The sequence below is a fragment of the Rhinatrema bivittatum genome, chromosome 8 (genome assembly GCF_901001135.1).
Source record: "Rhinatrema bivittatum chromosome 8, aRhiBiv1.1, whole genome shotgun sequence".
In the NCBI taxonomy this organism is placed as follows: domain Eukaryota; kingdom Metazoa; phylum Chordata; class Amphibia; order Gymnophiona; family Rhinatrematidae; genus Rhinatrema; species Rhinatrema bivittatum.
In genome coordinates, this window is record NC_042622.1 from 63,073,563 (window position 1) to 63,091,676 (window position 18,114).

General features: G+C 44.1%; 1 protein-coding gene across 5 annotated transcripts in view; it reads right to left on the reverse strand.

Annotated features, from left to right (window-relative positions):
* RALY (RALY heterogeneous nuclear ribonucleoprotein) overlaps positions 1-18,114 on the reverse strand; it is a 918,689-nt gene that overhangs the window by 524,833 nt on the left and 375,742 nt on the right. For 4 of the 5 annotated variants that reach the window (XM_029612736.1, XM_029612731.1, XM_029612734.1 and 1 more), the window contains exon 3: positions 12,783-12,821. The exons of the other annotated variant lie outside the window; for it this stretch is intronic. The gene's annotated coding sequence lies outside the window, so the exon portion shown is untranslated. The remainder of the gene's footprint in view (positions 1-12,782; positions 12,822-18,114) is intronic. 5 annotated transcript variants of the gene reach the window in all.

Sequence of the window (18,114 nt, forward strand, 5' to 3'; positions counted from 1 at the left end):
TTTCGGGAGACCTAGGAGCGAAGTCTGCTGGAAGTCTGCTGGATCCAGGAGGGAGAATCTGTCGCAGCCTGGGACCTTTCAGAGGGAGGGGATCACTAATCTCTCACTCAAAGGGAGTTAGGATTTCCCCAGGAGCCCGGAGTTCAGCACTTACACAGAGAAAGAGAAAGGACTCTCATTTGTACAGATATTTACATCACTTGGACACTGATTACCATTTCCTTGAATCAGTAAAGTTAATTGTGAACCACCCGATCCTGTGTCCTGCACTTCTTGTCCTGATCAGCATAAGAGATTTACCTTAACCAGCTGCACCCCAGAAAGGAAGTCACCCTACCCCCTGGGGTATCACAAGTGGAGGGGACCTGAGGCAAAGGAGAATAGCCCTGAACAAATCTAAATTATTTTGTGTGCCCTTAGAGGAGAAGCCCCTCAGAAGAAAAGGGTTACAGATAATAATAATTAAAAAAAAAGAACGCTAATAGAGGAAGGTCGAGCGGGAAAGCAGTGAAGTACACGGCTTCCAAAACTTGTCTTTAGCTCTGAGAACTCAGAAGGGGAGGGGGGGGGGGGAACAGATCCAGCACAATGTCACCAGTTTGTAAAGGGTGCACCCTCTCCCAAACACAAAGTTCTGTGAAAAATAAAACAATCAGGAAAATGAAGAGGTACCTCTCGATGGGAGAGCTGGATAGATGACAAAAGGCAAGGAAATAAACCATCTCCCTCCTCTGTTAAGAAACTGTTGTGTAAAGTTTAGATTACTTAACTCAGTCTCTTAGGAGGGTGATCCAGCCATGTACTCCTGGGCCTGGATATCTTTGGAAAGGAAGTCTCTCAGTCTCTCAGCTCCTGGCTCCTCCATCCCTTTTGGTGATTGTACATGTAGCTTGGCTATGAAGCAAGAACAGCTGTCTGTCTCTCTATTTCCTCAGAGCACAGACCTCTCCCTCTCCCTCTCGATAATTAGCTCTTTAGGAGAGGAACTGATTGCAAGGCTGCCAGATGCACTCCTCTCTTCCTGGCTTCTGGCTCCAACTCCTGGCTGTCCTCACCCCTCACTCACAAACTAAGGCAGCCAAATTGTGCCTTTTCTAATTTAAATGGTCTCTCAGCATTCTTTTGCTTTCCTCCTCTGCTGGCTATGTAGTGCTGTTCTCTGGGCAGGCTAAACAGAACAGTCCTTTTCCCAAATTGTTAAGATTAAGTGCTGGATGCTGGTTCTTGCAGAACATTTATCATTCACAGGAGAGTACCAGAGAACTTTGATGTATTTTTATATTCCTTCACCTTGGCTGCAGCAGCTTGCAGTCTCTGCAGGGTTGAAAATTCTTTTTTGACAGGTCCAAAACACATTACTTAGATCTTGACACAGCTCGGTCCACACTGTAAGGCTCCAATGCATTATAAGCTCGTGGAGGCAGGAACATGGTTTATAGTAGCTTGCTACATGGGTATATTTAGTGGTATGGGCTAAAGTTAGCAAGATACTATAAGTTATGAAGGATTTTTTGCAGAATAAAATGTCCTGTTGAATATGCTTGAATAAAGTTATCTGGGCAAACCTACACAAACAACTTTGAAACTGAACTGGCTATGTGTGAACATCAGTGGTAAATTTTAGATTCAAAATTATATGGGTATATATATATTTAAAAGAATATAATCAGTTTAGTGCCAAGCAGGGGCAAAAAAACCCCAGCTGAGCTGGCCTTGCAGCCCAATTTCCCACCCTTCTACTTGAATGCAACAAATATCAGCACTAGAAGGGTGATCCTCCTTCCCTCCTAATTCTCCAAAATATATTTACATTAGGCCTGAAAAACCTCCTTCCCCCTCCCGCCGAATAACTGAATTTAAACCAAAAGCCCCCTGTAGTAGCCCCCCTCTCCTTCTCCCCATCAAGCCAACCCTAATCCTCCTGCCCACCCAGAATCCCTTCACTGCGACCGGGAGCTTGGAATAATCATCCGGCTCCTGGAGCATCTAGCATTGCAGTGAAAGCAATAGTGTACTACAATGCCCTAAGCCTTCATTCACAAATGATTGTATGTGCCAGGAGCTGGGCAATTGTTCCCTTTTGCTAAAAATCTCTGGGTTCTAGTGTGATACCTTTCCTAATTCTCCCCTACACCTCAATCTGATAAAAAATAAAATAAAAAATAAAGCTCCAGTCAACCCCAGCTCCTTATAAAAAAATCAGAGCCCCCCTAACCTCCCCTGCACCCCTAACCACTCCCCTCAAAGTTTACTTGGTAATTTGGTTGTCCACAGGGAGCAGGAGTGTCCCCCACTGGATCCTAAATTGCTGGCTTCTTTTTTCAAAATGGCAATGGCCAAGCCCAGGTGCTACTTTGCCCCTCTCACATAAGGGACAAAGGATCTCCTGGGGTTGGCTGGCACCATTTGGAAAAATGGAGCCGGTTGGCTGGGAACCAATGAGGGATGCTCCTACCCCCATTAGACCAGCAGGATTCCAAGTTTTGGGGGGTGCCAGGAGATGTATGAGGGTCTGGAGGGTGAGGGGGCATTTTTTTTACAAGGGGCTTGATTTATTCTCTAGGGGCAGGGCTGAATGGCTTTTTATTGAGTGGAGGTACAGGAGGGCCTCCTGGAGAAGGGGGTCCCACTAGACTCCCAGGGATTTTCAGCACACACAGGGTTGGAGGGGTTCCTTTTTATGGGAAATAACATGTGGAATGAAATGAAAACCCAAAATGCCCCCTCCCTTCCTACAAAATGAAATTTGGTCTTTAAAGTCCTTCAAATGAAACAGCTCGAACCAAACCAAATATTTTTAACTTGCACAGCCCTAGAAACCAGCAATTCCCCTGCTTGTGGCCCTACATCGGTTGCCAGTGACCATCCCATATTCAGTTTAAATATTGTCTTACTTCCCCTGCTCTTGTTAGACTGAGATCAAATTACAATATTTCATAGAAAAAGTGGGACAATTATGTGCCCCTCTCTGATGTAATCAGCAAGTATGGCTAAATGTGCCCTGAGTAAAGGTGATATATAAGGTTAGAACTAGAGAGAGAACATTTATATCAAGGGTGGCCAACCGCTGTCTCGTGAGCTGCGTGTGGCTCTTTGGACCGCAAACTGTGGTCTGTGAGAGAAATCCGGCCTGTATCACTGACCTTCTCCTCCATCTTCTATACGCTGCGAACCTCCCCTTTCTCAGCAGGCATGTCGTGGGTGGAAGTTATAAGTTTAAAACTTCTGCCTAAGAACTGGCTACTGAGAACGGGGGGGGGGAAGGGGGAGTTGCTGGCATTACCCCAAAATGACATCTAAACATGAGGTCTGGCTGGCCTACTACTAAGTCCATCCTATGGTGGCCTAAGATGAGGACCTGACAAGCTGCCACAGAGGAGGCATAGTAGGCCACCACAGAGTCCATACCACAGTAGCTAAAGACTAAACTCTGAGAGAGAGAGAAAGAGAGAGAGAGAGTGTGTGTGTGTGTGTGTGTGTGTGTGTATAATGAGGTAGTATCTGTGTTTATGTGAGAGCATGTGAGGGAAAGTTTGAGAAAATGAATGTGTGTGTGTGTGTGTGTGTGAGGGAGGGAGAGAGAATAAAATGTGCAGCCCCCACCCCCAAATCCACAACAATCTCAGGGTGACTGATCATCAAAAGATCCCAGGTACCTGCCAGTTACTTGTGGACTTGATTTGGTCTCTGTTGGAAACAAGATAATGGGCTTGATGGACCTTTGGTCTGACCCGCTATGGTAAATCTTGTCTTCTTATGTTCTTATATATGAAGAGTGGGAGATTTTTAAGTCCTTACTAATATTAATTTTTGGGTATTGTTTGATGTGTCTGCTGTTTTGAAATATTTTAATGGTGTTTGGGGAAATATTAAAACAAAGTTATGTGAGTTTTTAATTATTGGTTGTTCTATTCATCCGCTGTTTTGAAATATTCTTTTTATTAGTATGTCTTTACTATTTTGAATGATTTTTTTTTATTTTATTTAAATGATTTTATATACCGACAGCCGTTTGCACATCGTGTCGGTTTACAAGTAACTTACAACCGATAAATATATAGGCATTGCCTTTACAATGAACAGTATGCAAGATAAACGCAGTAACAGAGCAAATAGCTAGATAAACTGGGGAGGGGGGAATTAATAAATAAAATCAAGAATGATATTTTATCATTCTTGATTTTATTTGATGTTTTATGAGTAATGGTGGTGAATCTTTTTTTTTTCTTAGTTGCACTGTATAATACAGTCGGGCTTGTTGCAGTTTCCAGTTTAGTTTTTGTCTGCACATTTCTATTTCTACTTTATGGTCCCTTTTTTTGTTCTAGATTTGGCAAAGGTTTGTTTGTGTTTTGCATGTTTATTTATTTATTTATTTATTTAGGAGTTTTTATATACTGTCATTAAGTTATTCACCATCATAATGGTTTACAATTTAATTGGGGGATTGAGTGTTTCATGGTAATATGTCCTGATGTTTGACTACAGTTAAAATAGGTTTAACTGTAGTCAACCTATTTGACTACAGTTAAAATAGGTTGAACTAGTTCAGTAAGGAGCATTAAATTAGGCATTCGGTGCTTTATGCCGCATATCCTTGATTAATTGCCTGCATCAGTTTTCTTTCTTGAAGGCTTGTATAAAAAGCCAGGTTTTGAGCTGTGTTTTGAAAAGTTTATGATTGCTCCGGAGTGTAAGGTCCAGGGGCATGGAGTTCCATAGTATGGGACCGGCTAGAGACAATGCTCGGTCCCTCACTTGGGTAAGTCTTGCATGTGTGAAGTATTCTGCTAGCCCGGGGTGGCCAACTGGCATCTTGTGAGTTTTATGCACTGGATGTGGCACCTGTAAGTCTCCTGGAGAGTGTGGATGCCAAGAAGAGATGGGAATGGGAAAGGGAGGAGGCTGCTTCAGGCTGTGAAAGGGTTGGTAGCAAGCAAGAACTTAACATAATGCAGCACTTTTGGGGGAGGGGGTATTTTAAAAGCCTTGCACTTGCCAAAACTGGGAGAAACGCGTGTGACTTGGACCCATACGGACCATGCAAATTTTAAAAGGCCCATGGCCACCCACGCGCATATCTCCCATTACGTGCACAAAATCATTTTTCCAAAAAGGGGTGTGGCATGGGAGTGGCCTGGGTGTGACCTGGGTGGGGCATGCTTGGGACATGGGCGGGCTGGGTCTGTAGCATGAATCCAGTATGTAAGTAGTTATGTGCACAAGCATAACTACTGCTAGGACTTCATGTAGGTCATGTGACAAAAAAAATGCTAATCAGGGTGGTATTAAGGGTCGGGGTAATAGGATAAAAGGGAGGCAGGTTAGACAGGTGGATTAGGAAGTCCTCTTCTTTACTGGGGCGAACTGGGAGCAAGCTGGGAAAAAGGGCTATTGCATTGGTGCGCATAGCTACTAAAATTCCCCCCACTTACGCGTGCGTGGTGGCATTTGCATGCATTCGCGTGTGTCATTATAAAATCATGCGCACATATACATGTGCATAGCCAATTTTATAACATGCACGTATGTTATAAAATCGCCAAGTCCATGTGTACGCACTGGAAAACGCATGTGTGCCTGCACACGGGTCTTAAAATTTACCTCTGAGTACATGAGCACAGCAGCACAACAGCAGAATGTGTATGTGTGTGTCAGAGAGTGAGAGTGAGTGTGTGTGTATGTGTTGGGGTGGGGGGGGGGCGGTGACATCTTTTGACCACCTGTGAAAGACATGGCAGCTCTCTGCCTCTATAAATTCTAGTTTGGGGTTTCTTGACAAGTGAAAAGTTGGTCATCCCTGCTTTATAGGATTAGAATTTAGTGTTTGGAATGCTCTGCTGCTGAAAATTAGAAACATTGTATCTTTTTGACAATGCTTGAAAACCTGGTTGTTTAGCTAGTGAAACTTAAATACAGTAAGCTAAATCACTATACTGGATTATTATATTCATACATTTGGGGATGATTTTATTTGTTGCATTTATTTTAGTGATAGATAGGTTTGAATGAATAATGGATAAGGTGCAGTAGGCAATTATATCAGCTCTAATTCATAATTTATTATTTATTAATGCAATGGGCTATATATGACTATGTAGATTATGTGCTGGGTGGGTATATGTGATGACATTTTGATAGGATGGTCAGGTTATTTTATAATTATTGTATTGTTTATTAATAACATATAAGCATCTTGTACTTGAATATTGTTGCAGATGGCTTTTTTACAGCTTTTAAACTTTTTTTCAATTTTGTTGTAATGCGCCTTGGAACGGTTTTTGCTGTACAAGGCAGAATATAAATTGTTAAATTAAATTAAATGAAATGAAATATTTTGGTTACTCTAAAAATCAGAACATGTTTGAGGCCAAATGAACCAGTATGAGACACCCCACCCCCATCCCCAGGTCTAGGCTGGATGCACGTTCAGTTCAGGCATGTGTGATGTGAAAACAAAGCAAGGAAGCCTTAATAAAGAAAAAGGAGAGGTTTTACCGAATAAGGCCCTGAAAATGTGTTAACAAAACCCTGATCTAATCAGAAAACTGAACAGCTACAAACGAGAACTGACAGAGCAGCGGCATAAGAGCCACTCGAAGGTCCTCCTTCTGTACAGGGACTTTTATCACCATGGAGACACTAAAGGAAAACTGTCTGTCCCTAGGCTGTAACCCTCCGTGTAGTGAAAAGTTACCATGCAATTAAACTACAATTATCTTTCCCCATTTTCTGGATTTTATAATAGATCTGATTAAAGCTGCTGTTATATAACCCCTTTTGTTTGACAGCGATGCCATGGGTGACATCTGCTGTATTTCAACCTTGAATTATTTGCAATATGCGAATTAGGGAGACGTCTCGGTATCCAAACTGCTACTCCTTTCCTCCCAGAAACATCTCCTTATTTATTTATTTTTTTTAAATTGAAAAATATTTGCAAAAATGTAATAAAATGTATTTGGTCTGTCATTTTACAAGCTGGGATAATTCTCTTCATCTCTCTCCCTCCACATATTGTTCCTTTCCACCTCTTTCCCTTCCTCCCACCTGTCTAAGCATTCTCCCTAGGGGTGTGCATTCGGTCCCTACGTATTGGCAATCCGCAACGGATGTTGCCATATTCGTTGTATTCGTGGGGAAGCGAAACGTATCGCGATTCCCCATGAATACTTGAATCTTCGCCGAATTATTCGGCCGCCTAAATAAATCAATTTAAACAAACCCCCCACCCTCCTGAGCCCCCCACAAGACTTACCAAAACTCCCTGGTAGTCCAGCAGGGGGTCCGGGAGCCATCCCCTGCACTCTCACACCCTTGGTGCCGGTTTCTTCATGGCGCCGATAGCCTTTGACCTACTATGTCACAGGGGCTTCCGGTGCCATTGGTCAGCCCCTGTCACATGGCCATCAGCACCATCTTGTGCTCCTACCATGTGACAAGGGCTGACCAATGGCACCAGTAGCCCCTGTGACATAGTATGGGCAAAGGCTATCGGCCCATTTTGATTACTAGCAGCCGATGGCCCGAGGGCAGGAGATTGCTCCGGGACCCCCGTTGGACCCCCAGGAACCTTTGGCCAGCTTGGGGGGGGGGGGGGGCCTCCTGACCCCATTATAAAATGGTGTGATCACCTTTGCCCTCACTAAGTCACAGGGGCCGACCGTCGGTCCCTGTGACATAGTGAGGGAAAGGCGATCGGCACTATTTTGAGTACTAGCATCCGATGGCCGGAGTGCAGAAGGTCGCTCCCAGACCCCCACTGGACTTTTGGCATGTCTTGTGGGGGTCAGGAGGCCCCCCCAAGCTGGCCAAAGTCCCTGGGGGTCCAACGGGGGTCCCGGAGCGATCTCCTGCCCTCGGGCCATTGGCTGCCAGTAATCAAAATGGCGCCGATAGCCTTTGCCCTCACTATGTCACAGGGGCTACCGGTGCCATTGGTCAGCCCCTGTCACATGGTAGGAGCACAAGATGGTGCCGATGGCCGTGTGACAGGGGCTGACCAATGGCACCGGTAGCCCCTGTGACATAGTAGGTCAAAGGCTATCGGCACCATGATGAAACCAGCCCCGAGGGTGTGAGAGGGCAGGGAATGGCTCCCGGACCCCCCGCTGGACCACCAGGGAGTTTTGGTAAGTCTTGGGGGGGGGGGGAGTCAGGAGGGTGGGGGTTGTAGTTAATTTTAATTTTATCTGGGACACGAATAGAAATCGCCATATTAACGCATCGGGGCGCCATACGGCCGAATGCAACGTATCTGCTCCCCGATGAATCCGAATCCTGAATGCAACGTATGGCGCCCCTCTGCACATCCCTAATTCTCCCACCACTCTCTTCCTCCTTTCCTCCTAGGGTTGCCACCAGGAACAAAATGGTGCTCAGGGCAAGGATGGTTGTAACCCCTCTTCCAAGGGACATAGAATGATAAAATGCATGCGAAAAGTCCCTTTTCGCATGCATTCGCTTTTGAAAATGACCGCCTAAGTGGCGCTGAATATCTACCTCTTTATTTCTATAGTTTCCAGCCATCCGAGTTAAATGAATATTAACTATTCACTGATTAAATCAGGGTGCACATGTTCACAGCATTGATAGTGCAGCAATATCAACAGTAACAGCGAAACATTCTCCTCCAAATCTTCACTTGAACAGCGTAGCACACAAAATACCTCCCATGCTTCCTCAGTTTAGATGAGATTCAGCACTGACCTCTGCTTACAGAGCTCTTCACGGTTATAGTCCCCTCAGCACAGCTCACTCATTTCCATAGGATTTGCACAGGGCTGTGGTGCTCCAGAGCCCTCCTAGGTTGCCTGGTCTTTTGCTAGGCTGGGTAGACCAGCTGTCCTCCCAGGAGCTGTCAGAGCTCCCCTTTCCAAAGAGAATCCGATCCCAAAAAAAAGGGGATAAAGCACTTTCCTGCTCTGAGCACCACTTTATTCTGAACAAAGGAAGCTCCTCACTGCTGTTCTCTCTTACACCATCACTTAAAGGAAGATATCAAACCCTCTGATAAACTTTTGCCGCAATGATTCATCACCCAAAACCACAATTAGAAGTTAAATAACGTCACTGAACATTTCTTTCAGGGACAAATCTCTAGTGACCAGGACCAAATTTAGAGCCCGGTCATAGTTGCTTTCAGTACCCTCCTTGCCTTTTAGGGTTGTGTGCATGCAGACTCTGACTGACTTGACGGGGCAGTGTGGTGCCCCCCCCCCCCCCCCCCCGAGCTTGGCACCCTGTTTGCTCACCCTTTGTGACAGCCCTGGTTGCCGCCTCACCCCAGGGTCAATCAGGCTGATCCAGTTCTGGAATTTCCCCACTGTAGATCTGATTTTCTTAGGGACATCAATGAGAACATCCATTACTCTCACCCCCTTTCCCCTTTTCTCCCACTATCCTGTTTATCTTCTTCTATCTCCCTTTCTTTTCTCCTCCTTCCTTTTCCTTACCTATTTCTTTTTTCTTCCCTTGTCATACCCTAGCACCAACCTTGCTGTCTCCCCTAAGGTATGGCTACAGGCTCTATTCTCTAAATAAGAAAGTTGCCAGGGCCAGTCATACAGAAGATCCCTGATTCAAACCCTCACTGGAGTCTTCTGCACCCCAGACCTGCTGGCGCTGAGGTACTCATAGCCCCCGGGAAGGAGGGAATTGTAGCCAGGACTCATGGATAGGGATCTTTTGTTTTCAACAGGAGAAAAAATAATGTTTCCACTGACTTTTTTTTTTCTAACATTGACATTCCCAGGAAAGATAAAATAAAAGCTGAAAAGAGAGATCCCTACTCATGGATGATACCTGGTGACTGGATTCAGGGCCTATGACTGCAGGGTTCCAGAAGAAGTTGAGGGTCATCGCTGCAATGACCACACGGGGTCTATTAGGGGAGACAAATTCCTGGAGGAGAAGTCTATAAACTGTTATTAACCAAGTAAACTTACGTCCGAATTTTAAATCGGCCACGCGCGCAAATATCGTCACTTATGCGCCTAGCCGAGCCCTGTGCGCGCTGCGCGCATTTTCAAAAAGACCCAACCACGTGCGTAAGTTACGATATGCCCACAATCGCCGGGCCCTGAAAATGGAGCGGGCTGGGGTGTGTGGTCTGGGTGGGGAGGGGCGGGGTGGGGTGGAGGCCGGCTGGGACATTAGCCGCTGTCCCAGGGAGGTGTGCGCCGGCACTTGGCCGGCGCGTGCAAAACTACTTCTGCTCCAGGGGAGCAATGAGTAGTGAAATAAAAAAAATTGTAAGTTTTTAGGATGGATTAAGGGGGGTAGGGAGGAGAGGGGAAGAGGGAGGGAGTTTAGGTAGGGGGGGGAAGGAATGGGGAAAGGCCTGATTTCATCGCTGGCGCACGCATGTTATAAAATCGGCGCGTCCATGTGCACACTCCGGGAACCGTTCGCACATGGACGTGCACGTATGTTATAAAATCTATCCCTTAGGGAATAGCCACTAGTAAATTAATATCACTGTGCGATAGCAGCATGGGATCTGTTTACTAGTTGGGATCCTACCAGACATGTACTTGTGACCTGGATTGTCCACTGGTGGAGACAGGATACTGGGCTTGATGGACCCTCAGTCTGACACAGTATGGCAACTTCATATGATATGAAATAAGGGAACAATCCCTGTGTACTTATAGAGAAAGGCCTGTGGTGCCAGATCCCAATCCTGGTTCCAAATGAGCTGGAAGTCCAAAGAAGCAGGAGAAAACTACCAGGAGAATTAAAAAAAAAAAAAAAAAAAAAAAAGACACTTTCCACATTCTCATGGATTGTCTCTTCTTTCTCTCCCTCTCACTGACCCTCTTTGCTGAGGCGGAGGGATGGCTTGCATTTATCATACAGTTCACTGAAACAGTAAACGTTCACACTCCTACTCATGCTGCTCCTCTTGTAAATCTGCATTTGTGCTCAGGCTGCCTGACAAAACGAGATCGGTTTCATTGAATCCACTGGAGCCGCAGAGAGTTTGCTCTCCACCGAGACCTGTGTGAACTGCCAGTCACGTAAAGCAACCCCGTAGTACAAGAAGAAAAAGGCTGCTATTGTAATGAGCTTTTCCCAACCTGAGGCATAACAATATATCAATAATATCGCTAATAAAAAAAATTACTTTGAACATGCTAATTGGATTGTAAAATCTTGAAAAAAGAGAACATTTTAACATTCTTGGGGCCTTTTACACTTTGCATGCTAACAGTCTAGAACAAAGACCTGCCTTCCTTTTCTGCACAGTCCCCAAATTACTAAAAGCATTTCTTTTGTTCTGCCTTAAACACCAGGGATTCTTATTACAAAACTCTACTTTAAGCCTCTCAAGGCACACAGGAAAATCCTCCCTGGATCTGTTCTAGTGCAGGAGCTTATATAAGAATTGGCTAATCAGAGTGCACAAATGTTTACCAACTTCCTAGTGTGTAGGCAATCCATGAGAAGCAATGCAGCACAGATAAATGGTGTGTCAGGCCCTGTTCAAGCCAGAATCAATAACTCCCTACCTCTTTCCTCCTCCTCTCGGACAGGGAAGGCCAGTGACAACACTGCAGCAAATTGCAACTCGCCATAGTTTTGCGAATGTCTGCTCATTTCAGGAGGTACAATAATTACGTGCAATCCCTCTGTCTAATGTATGAACATAATAACTATACCAGAGGTAAGTAGGCAAAAATCCAAAGCCCAATAATTAAATAAATTTATTATATATATTAACTTTGTATAACATGCTGGCTTATGTGAAACATATGTGCATCCTAAAATCTAATATCTTAACATAAATAATATCTCAGATATCTGAGATATTATTTATGTTAAGATATGTTAAGATATTAGATTTTAGGATGCACATATGTTTCACATAAGCCAGCATGTTATACAAAGTTAATATATATAATACATTTATTTAATTATTGGGCTTTGGATTTTTGCCTACTTACCTCTGGTATAGTTATTATGCTCATTTCAGGAGACATCTTTTATTTGGATTTATTTTCCTTCTTCTTTTTTTTACCTTCATTGCTTACTCCTCATGCTCAAAACAGGAGCTGCACTAACTAGAGGCCTTCAACATATCCATCACTCTTTTGAGCTTGTATCTAGATTTTTTTCACCTTAAAATATTTAATTTCTTAGATTTTCACAGTCATTTTTTTTTAAAATAAAAGGTGCACATCTTTTATTAAGAGTTACTATCAGTTTTTTGTTAAAAACCCATTCCCCTCAGTTCATACTTGAGTTGCTGCATTCATACCTTTTCTGTTTTAGTGTGACACATCCATGGGTTTCTCAGACGTCAGTACAACACCGCCACAGGGATATTACAGTAAAGTTTCCCTTCTGATTAGTCAAAGCCACATCAACTTCTTATGCAGCCCTGGGCAAACTTTTGGGATGGGTCCCTCTTATTTTTTCTATATGCTGACTTTCCCACCAGACACCCACATTAGGAAGAGGGAAAAATATACAAGGTTCTAAAATATATTTTAAAGCAATGTCTTTACATGCCTGATTACATTACAAAGATTGTTGTCAATACATAAATATTTCCAAAGTGCAGTTCTCTCCTTGCAAAGAAACAGTTCTCTTCTCCTCCAAAATTTATGTTAAAGCAATACCTTACAAGGTTGACAACTGACAATAAAAGTCTTGTTGTCAAATGCATAGATGCATCTATCAACTCAGTTGTTTGAGCATGGGAGGAGGCAGTATGGATTAATCTGGTAAGGGGGAATGGAACATCTATTCATTGTATTTTGATGTAATATACTGACCATCAAATGGAAATGATGAGGCGCTAAGAACATCAGGATCTACAAGAAAAAAAAAAAGAGGATTCAGTCACTTAGATAAGATTGCTAAGCGTTACACCATTTTCATTTGGACATTTCCCACTGAGTGTACCACTCGTCTTCTCCACCTTTGTTTTGCTTATATACTGACCTCCGGCACACGCAGAAAAAAATAGAAATTTAATAGAGGATATTCACAAATTTGCTATTGCTAGGCGTTTTCTGCTGCAGTGTCTTCTAGAAGAAGGGAGATACTGGACTCTCTGGAGAGAGAACTGTTCCATCAGCTAGTAAAGGAACTCACATGGGATGGGACAATACTGGACCTTGTGCTTACTAATGGGAAAGGTGTTGCTGATGTTGTGGTGGATGATCATCTGGGATTCAATGATCTTCAGATAGTGTGATTCAGTATTAGAGTACAGGTGGTGAAGGTTCATTCAAAAGGTGAGGGTCCTAGACTTCAAGAAACTTAGGGGGTCATTTTCAAAAGGGATCGCATGTGAAAAGGGACTTTTTGCGTGCGATACCTAGATCGGGGCGGGTTCTGGGTGGCGTCCATACTGGAAGGGGAGGAGTCGGGGCAGCACCGGGGCGGACGCTGCAAAGACGTCGCTGATGGTGAAAAGGTAAGGGCCCTTTTCGCCACCAGTTTTGCACCCAATAGCACCACCTTTTATGATGGCGCTATTGGGTGCAAAAGCCGACAGCGATAGCATCGCAGAGGTGCAATCGCTGCCGACTTTCGCAGGCCCACCCCCAGCTTCGCCCCCCCCCCCACCTCCTGTTATCGCCGGATTTTCTAAGGTTTGCGACCTTAGAAAATCCAGGCCTTACTTTGTTAAAATGGGGAAGTACCACAAAAAGTCATTAGATGAATGGGAAAATCTAAGGGAAGTAGAAGAGCAGTGGCAAAACTAAAAGGAGATATTATAAGGGCAACTAATCTTTTTGTTAGGAAGGTAAATAAAGTCAGAAGAAAAAAAGGCTGCTATGGTTTTTTAACGATGTAATTGAAATGGGAAGGGAAAAAATTAGCATTCATAAACTACAAGAGATCGCAGAAAGAGGAAGAGAGGCTACAATATCTGGAAAAGCTAAGAGATACTGGGAAAGTAGTCAGGACAGCAAAGATGCAAATGGAAGGAAAAATAGCAAATATGGTAAAACAGGAAGACAAGACTTATTTTATATGTTAATGATAGGAAGAAATGCAAAAACAGCATTAAGACTCAGCGGTGAAGGGCAGAAATATGTAGAGGCTGACAAGGAAAAAGCATAATTCTTAACAAATACTTAAGTTTGGTATTTAGTGAGGAAAGGCCAAAAGTAAGAGCACAGAAAGTGGACACAAATAGGTTTGGAAGAGGAAAACCTCAAACAATTTCCAGAAGGCTGCATTTGTGAAAAGCTAGCTAAACTAAAAGTAGTTAAAGTGATGGGGCTAGATCAGGGGCGGATTGCAGGAAAATATTGGCATGGGGGGATTTTTTTTCAAAATTGGCACATGCCTGGAGTATCTGACGCCTTCATGCACTTTCCTTATAGCATGTGTATCAACAGCCTCCAAAAGCACACTAAGTCAACCCTGAAACCCAGGAGGGTATCTCCAAAATAAACTTAATCTTTCCTAAATAACTAAGAAGTTGAGCCCATTCTAAAGACCATGGGTGAGCAGAGTTGCAGCCCCCATTCCATCCATGCAAATTGGTTGGGCCCCCTACATATCTGCTTATATCTCTTATAGAGATATGTTCTGGATTCCTGGTCTGGCTCTTGAACCAGCTGAAAGTAATGACACCGCCAGCCAGTGTCAGACACACGTGCTCAGTCACAAACAGATATTTTAGATTGCCTTTATTGGCATACACAACCTAACAACCACAAAGACACATACTCTTTCACAGATATACTCACATACTGAAAGTGTGTGTGTGTGTCTGTGTTAGAGACAAAGATACCCACACACACACTCTCTCTCACAGACAAAGTGTGTATGGGTGTGTGTGTCTCTCACTCTCTCTGACACGGACACATAAACACTCTCTCTGACATGCTACTGTTGCACTGCTGCTTATGTGCTCACACAGTGAGTGCCCCCAGTCTAGCACTGCTGCATCATGGTATAAAGTTCTTGCTTGCTGCCAACCCTTCCCCATTCTGCAGCAGACTCACTGGTTCCAGAGCCAGCTAATTCTCTCAGAGCTCAGTGCAGTCACCTCAGACAGAAGCCTCCCCAAAACTGCATAGGCACTTTCTCCTGGCTTCCCTCCTTCTGACCTGTGCCTGTAGCTTGCCTCCACTTCTCTGCAACACTCCCACCACTCTAGTGTGTTTGCAATGACTGCAGGCTTCACAGTCTGCTGCTTTTATGGCTCTACAGGCTCTGCTCTACCTACCGACTCCAGGAGAGAGGGAACAAGAAGTGACCCCTACTGTTCCCTGGGCTTATAAAAACAAAAAATTAAGCCCTGGCTGAGTCTGGGGAGAGCCCCTAACCCAAAATAGCACAGCTCCTGATCTAATCCTGCTTTCTCTTGTGGAGCCAGTGCAGCCAGAGCTGGTGCGATGGTATTAGGTGTCATAGGTGAAACTTACAGCCTTACTCACATTCCTGCTCCCACCCTTCCCACAAATAAATTAAAAATATGCATTTATAGTAACATATTTTACATGAAAAAGAATATTCAGTGTTCTAAGGTAAAAACATCACTTAAAACACGTATATTATTTACATGCACTATTGTGGTACCAACCAGAAACTGCAGAAAAAAAACACACCTGCAGTCATATGGTATGGAGACTATTGTAAAGCATTTTGGCCCTCAAAAAGTTTTAGGTAAAATAATTACAATATAGTAAATCTCCCATACAAAAAGCACACTAAATGCCAGCACTCAAACAGTAACAACTCTAACTATGAAAAAGCAACACTTCAAATATTACACCAGGCCATAAAACACCAATACACCTGATGTTAGGAAAACAGAACAAGCCAAGCTGAAACTTTATGCTAGCAAAATACCTCACTTCAGTCACACATGCAGAACACAGATGGACCCTCACCAAATACAGAATAAAGAGACAAAGTATAACTAGAAACATGCAGACAAAAACTGAATTGTAAACCATAACAAGACAGACTCTGTATGCAGTGCAACAATGTAAAAACAGAAACATTACCATTCCTCATTAAACATCAAACAATAAAATCAAGATATATGAACCATCAATCATAATAGTAAACCATAATCATAAACAGAATATATATTCAAAACAGCTGGTGAAATAAATGTCCAATAATTCTTTTTTTAATAATTCCCAAATACCCTTAAAAGCAGAATATAAACCAAATAAATAAAATATTTAAAAACAGAATTCGGGGGAGATCCAAGATGGTGTCTTAAGGAGTGACCGCAGAAGTAGCTCCTCAAGAATGCTATTTTTCTTCTTGAAAATAACATGCCTCACACTAAGAGGAAGGGAAAGGTTAGGCTGGAGACCACAGTGCCAGCCTTGTCGACTCCCTCCCAACTGAAGATCGAGAGCTTCTTCGCTCCGTCAGTAGTATCAACCCCAGAGAGGAGATCCGTGGGGAAAATGGGTGAGGAGCACAATCAGTCGCTCTTGGACACACTGACATCTTTGAGTCCTGGGGCTCCCGAGACTCCCTCCCCTCCTACTTTCAGCGCGAATGGGGTACAGGCCTGGCTCCCGCGGCAGATGAAGCCGGATGTGGAACCGGTAGCAGTGGATGTGTCCGGTCCGATGGCTGGTTGTTTGGTTGAGGGCGTAGCGGCTCTAAAAGATCAGCAGAAGGAGGAGAGTGTCGTCATGGAGAGGCGGGATATATTGAGCCAAAATGCCGCAGCTATTTCCATTGAGAGCTGTGTGACCTGTTCAATAGATCCCTAGAAACGGGAGTGGTACCGAGAGATTGGAGAAGAGCGGTGGTGGTCCCGCTTCACAAGAGTGGGAACAGAGAGGAGGCTGGTAACTACAGACCGGTTAGCCTCACTTCAGTGGTGGGAAAAGTAATGGAGTCACTGCTGAAAGAGAGAATAGTGAAATATCTACAGTCCGGAGAATTGATGGACCAGAGGCAACATGGATTCACCAGGGGAAGATCCTGTCAGACAAATCTGATTGACTTTTTGACTGGGTAACCAAGGAATTGATCAAGGAAGAGCACTCGATGTCATCTACTTGGATTTCAGCAAAGCTTTTGATACGGTTTCGCACAGGAGACTGGTGAATAAAACTAGAAGCTTAGGAGTGAGTGCCGAGGTGGTGACCTGGATTGCAAATTGGTTGACGGACAGAAGACAATGTGTGATGGTAAATGGTACTTTCTCTGAAGAGAGAGCGGTTTTAAGTGGTGTACCGCAAGGATCGGTGTTGGGACCGGTCCTGTTCAATATCTTTGTGAGCGACATTGCGGACGGGATAGAAGGTAAGGTTTGTCTTTTTGCGGATGACACTAAGATCTGCAACAGAGTGGACACGCCGGAAGGAGTGGAGAGAATGAGACGGGATTTAAGGAAACTGGAAGAGTGGTCGAAGATATGGCAGCTGAGATTCAATGCCAAGAAGTGCAAAGTCATGCATATGGGGAGTGGAAATCCGAATGAACTGTATTTGATGGGGGGGGGGGGGGGGAAAGGCTGATGTGCACGGAGCAGGAGAGGGACCTTGGGGTGATAGTGTCTTATGATATGAAGTCTGCGAAACAATGCGACAAGGCGATAGCAAAAGCCAGAAGAATGCTGGGCTGCATAGAGAGAGGAATATCGAGTAAGAAAAGGGAAGTGATTATCCCCCTGTACAGGTCCTTGGTGAGGCCTCACCTGGAGTACTGTGTTCAGTTCTGGAGACCGTATCTACAAAGAGACAAAGACAAGATGGAAGCGGTACAGAGAAGGGCGACCAGGAAGGTGGAGGATCTTCATCGGATGACGTACGAGGAGAGATTGAAGAATCTAAATATGTACACCCTGGAGGAAAGGAGGAGCAGGGGTGATATGATTCAGACTTTCAGATACTTGAAAAACTTTAATGATCCAAAGACAATGACAAACCTTTTCCGTAGGAAAAAAATCAGCAGAACCAGAGGTCACGAGCTGAGGCTCCGGGGAGGAAGACTAAGAACCAATGTCAGGAAGTATTTCTTCACGGAAAGGGTGGTGGATGCCTGGAATGCCCTTCCGGAGGAAGTGGTGAAGTCTAAAACTGTGAAGGACTTCAAAGGGGCGTGGGATAAACACTGTGGATCCATCAAGTCTAGTGGGCATAAATAGAGAGGAGGCAGCAAACA